Raw genomic sequence first — 5,653 nt, forward strand, 5'->3', positions numbered from 1 at the left:
GACAGAGAGGGAGGGAAATGATAAAAAGTGGAAACAAGATCTATCTTAACAAAATATATAAAAGCATAAATTTATTTTTTTATCAAGTCTTCTGTCTAGTTCATTCTATGATGTTATAACAAAATATCTGAAACCAGAAAATTCATAAAGAACAGAGATTCATTTCTTGTGATTCCAGAAGCTGGTAAGTTCAAGTTGAGGGGCTCACAGCTGGTTAGAATCTTTGGGCCACTTCATCGAGGCAGAAGGCAGGTCAGGAGTGTGCAAGAGAGCAAGAGGGGGCTGAACTCAGTTTGATAACAAACTCTCTCCTGCAATGATGATATCAATTCATTCATGAAAGCAAAACACTTACGATATAATCATTTCTTAAGTGTTGTACCTCTCAACACTGTTTCATTGGAAATTAATTTTCCAATGCATCAACTTTGGAGGACACATTCAAACCATAGCACAATTCGTTGTTTCGTTGTGATGATTTTAACAGAATCACAAATTCTACTTCTTGAGGCTGAACTCAATGAATTACTTCCTGAGCATCTCTTAGACTCCTTACTAGTGGTGCTTTATATTCTCCCTCAGAAATTATCCCATAATGGAAGCCTTTCTGCCACCTGAAATGCTGCCTCATTTCTGCTGTGCTTCCTGCCTGCTGGTGCTTGTCCTCATCTCCTCTCCTGAAAGTAAACTGCAAACCAAACAAAAGACTAAGGATTTAGCTAAAAACCTCTACTCACTCAGGCCTGAATGTAGCAATATGCCTCTTGGGGTAAAATCAAAATGAGGACAGACAACGTAAAAATTTTTGAGAGGCCATTAATAGACGCATTTTAGAAAGGAAGAACAACCCTAGAGAATATTAGTATGAATAAAGTTTACCTTCTAACTAGGGAATATGTTAATGGAAGTGCTGCTGCTACTTAAATACTGAAAATGCAACCCAGTCTTCTAGCAGCCTCCAGGGATGGTGAACCTTGGGCAGATGGATTATACATTTCATGGTGCTCAAAGCAAACTCCTTCAAGGAAAGCATCTGTCAGAGCTCAGTGCTAGTTTTTTCAATATTGAGTGAGAACAAGTGACTTCAATGTAAACCATGATTTTTCTTTTCCCTGAGGCTTGAAAAACATTCCAGGCATATATATGTGCACGCATACTCAAAAGCTAGACATAACGGAGAACTGAAGAGGGATTGTGGTTTGACCACAAATGGAGGAGTTTTCTTCCTGTCTCTGGTGAATGCATGCAGTCTCTGGCAATTAAAAGTATATAGCTATAAGATAGTATAGTATGACTGTGTTTGCTAACAGTATATTATAAGTATGTGTATATATGTGTGAGTGTTTGCATTAAGAAATATTCTGTAAAGATATATGCCAAGTTGTTAGCCATGATTGTTTCTTATTTATAATTTTTTCCTTCACTTGTGTTTTGCTACAATTTCTAGTGTTTGTAGCAAATAGAGCAAAATCATCTACTTTTTGAAAAAGTAAACAGTTCTATCATTAACCTATTAAATATTTTTTTAAAAACATTATTTTTATATCTTGAAAGTTGCTTAGGCTGTTGAACATGTAGATTCAGCCTGTTTGCCTAAATGTCAGATAAAATTTTTAAAATATTTTAACTGATTTTTCTCTTTTCTTTATATTTTAAAAGAGACATTTTTACTATAGGCACGTGAGCTCCCAGAGAGACAGAAAGTGAGAAATCTCCCCCTCACCCCCAGCGGGGATGACTGCACTACAATCCCCTCTCCTCCATTCTCCTCCTGGGATTTTGGGTGTGCATGCACACGCACCTGGCATGAGTTTTAAGCCACCAGGGCCAGGACTCAAACCACTGTCAACTACATGGGAATCCAGTGACATAACCATTACGCCATCTGCTAGTCCCTTTTCTTTAGTTTTTGCTATAGGGTGCTCATAATTGCTGGAGACAGAGAGGGAGGGAAAGTAAGAAATCACCCTACACGGGGAATGGCCACATCAGAATCCCTTCTCCATTCTTCTTCATTTCTAAAAAAATAATTATTTGTTGACTTAATTCCATTTGTTATTATTATTTTTCTTATTTTACAAGAGAGAGAGAGAGAGAAAGTGAGAAAGCAAGATACCAGGCTTGGGACTTGAACCGGGGTTGGTCATGTGGGAGTCCAGTGGCACACCACCTGCCGACCCCCCTTCTCCATTCTTCTCTTGGGATTTTGGGCACACAAGTACTTGTGCTTGCCGTGTTGTCAAGCCACCAGGTCTGGTCCTTGAACTGCACAGCCAGCCACTGGGGTCTAGCTGCATTAACCTCCGTGACACCTGTTGGCCCCCTTAACTGCCTTTTATATCACCTACGTTTTAAAAGCAAACGTTTGTTTCTTTGTTTTTGGAGAGGTTTTTCACTATAGGGCGTGTGCGCTCACCAGACAGAGAGAGACAGAGAGACAGAAAGCGAGCAATCCCCCCCCCCCAGGGGGGATGACTACGCCGCAATCCCTTCTCCTCCATTCTCTTCTCGAGATCTTGAGCACACACCCACGCGCCTGGCATGAGTTTAAGCCACCGGGTCCGGGACTCAAACCGTGGTTGACTACATGGAAGTCCAGCAATATAGCCATTACGTTAACTACTGGTCCCTAGAGAGTTTTTTTATATAGGGCGCATGCACTCTTCAGAGAGACAGAAAGTGAGAAATCACCCTCCTGGGGGGGATGGCCACACTGCAATGCCTTCTCCTTCATTCTCCTCTCAGAATCTTGACTATGCATGCCCACACAACACACAGAATGAGTTTAAGTCGCTGGGTCCAGGACTCTAATTGCAATCGATTACGTGAGAGTCCAGTGATGTAACCATTACACCATCTGCTGGTCCTGGCAGTTTCTTTTCTTATAGTATATGTATGAGCCCAATTGCAACAATTTTCCTGAAAATGACCTACCTTCTCTCTCTGTAGAGAAGCTTTGGGTCTGTGTACTGGCTTTTCTAAGAGCTGGGTCAAAGATGTGAAATCCCTACTTTGGTGATTCAGTTATGATTCTGCCCAGTAGGTGTAGAATTTTCCCACCTGTATGTATCAAAGAGCATTTTGGAAGCCTGTCCATCTATTTTATCTCCAGGAACCCCATGATTTGACCATTGCCATAAACCAATGTGGTTAAAAAACTGATTTCCCCTCTATTTCTTGGATTTTGTGCTAGTTGTACCCACTTTTGTTATGCCAACATCCAAATTGGAATTGGGGTCTTCTTTATTTTTCTTATTTTACGTTTTTTATTTATAATTATTACTTTTAAATTTTGCTATAGGGTACATATGCTCATCAGAGAGAGAGAGAGAAAGTGAGAAAGCAAGCTGCCAGGTTTGGGACCCAAACCACAGTCAGCCATGTGGAAGTCCAACACCTCAATTACGCTACCTGCTGACTCCTATTTTTTAGGTTTTTGCCATAGGGTGCTTGCCTGACAAAGAGAAAGACTGAACACACAAAACCTCTTCTTCTCTGTTTTGGGTATGCATGAACACATGCCTGATGTGATTTTCAAGTCACCAGGTCTGGGATTTGAACTATGGTTGCCCATGTGGGAATCCAGTGCCTTACCTACCATGCCACCTTCTGGTCCCTTTTAATTTTTAGACTTTCATTATAGGGCACATACACTCGTTGGAGAGAGACAGAAACAAGAGGGAAAGTGATAAACTGTTCCCCAGGGGGGATGGCCATGCCACAATCCCTCTTCTCCAGTCTCCTCTTGGGATTGTGGACATGTGTGTGCCCAGCATGCTTTTCAGGTCGCTGGTTCCATTACCAGACTTGCAGAGTCAGCCGTGTGAGATCCAGCACCTTAACTATCATGCAACCTGCTGGCCCCGGGATCCTAAGTTTATATACATGTTTTCCATATCATCTACAATCTAAGTAGGGCTGGTATACCAGAATTCTTCAAAGATCACCAGTGTAGTAATTCCTTCCTGAGGCCACATGACTGAGCATGATGGACATAATGCATTCATCCTGATGTCCCACCCCCACTAGAATGATGTTCGCAGCATTAGTCATGCTCAACCAAAAGCTGAAGGGGAAAGAACCCACTGATATGCTCAGAGTTGGCAGACTTTTTTTTTTTTTTTCCTGCAAAAGGACTAGGTATTTTAGTCTTGACATAAATATGGCAGTACTTTGCTGTTGCAGCAGCTTAACAGCCAGAGACCATGTAAATGATACCTCTGATATAGTTCACACAGGTCAAACTCCATGGAGTGCAGAGCAGGGTAAGGAGTGGATCTGGAACAGAAGCTGGTAGACAGGGTGTGTCTACGTATGTATGTATATATTTTTTTTCTTGCCAGAGGTCACATGCGCTCACTAGAGAGAGAAACCTGAGAGAAGACAGAAGAAAAGTGAGAAAGCACTCGCATACACATGGGGAATGGTCAAGCTACAATTCCTCCACTTCTTCCTTCTGGGCACACTTGCATATACACCTGTTTTTTTTTTTTTTTTCCTTAAGGTCGCTGGGTCCAGGATTCAAACTGATTGGCCACGTGGGGAAATCTAGCTGCTTGAACTACCACACTACAGGCTGGTCCTACTCTGCATACTTCTAAATGTTAATATACTGGGGTGGCAGGTAGCTTGGTGGTTAAGGACACTGGACTTCCACATGGCCAACCATAATCGAGTCCCGAATCTAGCAGCTGACTTTCTCACATTCCCTCTCTCATTTTTCTGCTCCCTCCCTCTCTGGTCAAAATAAAATGTGTATAAATAAAGTTAAAGAAATAATTCTTTTAAAAAATGTTTGAAATACCAATTCAGGGACCATAAGAAAGTATAATGGTTAGGGCACTGCACTCCACTTGGCTGACTATTGTGTTCACGTCCCAGACCTGACAACTTGAAAATAAGGCTGGGTGTGCCCCAAATTCCAGGAGTACAAAGAAGGGATTGCAGCATGTTCATGGCCTCTGGGGAGTGATTTCTCATTTTTTCTCTCACTGTCCCTATCTCTCTCTGATAAGCACACATGCTCTATTTTTAAAAATAAAATTAAAATACCAGTTTAAATAATGAGATTTTTCATATTTGCCTGTCAATGACAGCTCAGGATAACCCAATTTTCACCTTTACACCATCCCACACTAGAAACAAATCAGGTGCTATAGTCATACACATTCAGGTATGCTTCTCAGTGTTTGAACTGGACTCTGCACTGTTTTAAGATAAATCAGCTGCTCCTAAAAAACTCTTTTGGAAAGTTGAGGAGCTTCAAAATGTTTCTTCTTTTAAAAAAGGCATATCTAGGGAACCAGCAGTTAGCGTAATGGCTATGTCGCTGGACTCCCACATAGTCGACCGCGGTTCGCGTCCCGAACCTGGTGGCTTAAAAATCACGCTGGGCACGTGTGCGTGTGTGCCCAAGATCCCGAGAGGAGAGTGGAGAAGGGATTGCGGCGTGACCATCCCCCCTGGGGAGTGATTTCTCGCTTTCTGTCTATGTCTCTCTCTGTCTGTCTGGTGAGCGCACGCACCCTACAGTGAAAATTTCTCCCAAAAAAAAAAAAGGGATATCTAGGGAACCAGCAGCTAGCGTGATGGCTATGTTGCTGGACTCCCACGTAGTCGACTGCAGTTCGCATCCCGGACCCGGTGGCTTAAA

Source organism: Tupaia chinensis, unplaced genomic scaffold (genome assembly GCF_000334495.1).
Source record: "Tupaia chinensis unplaced genomic scaffold, TupChi_1.0 Scaffold000211_1, whole genome shotgun sequence".
Classification (NCBI taxonomy): domain Eukaryota; kingdom Metazoa; phylum Chordata; class Mammalia; order Scandentia; family Tupaiidae; genus Tupaia; species Tupaia belangeri.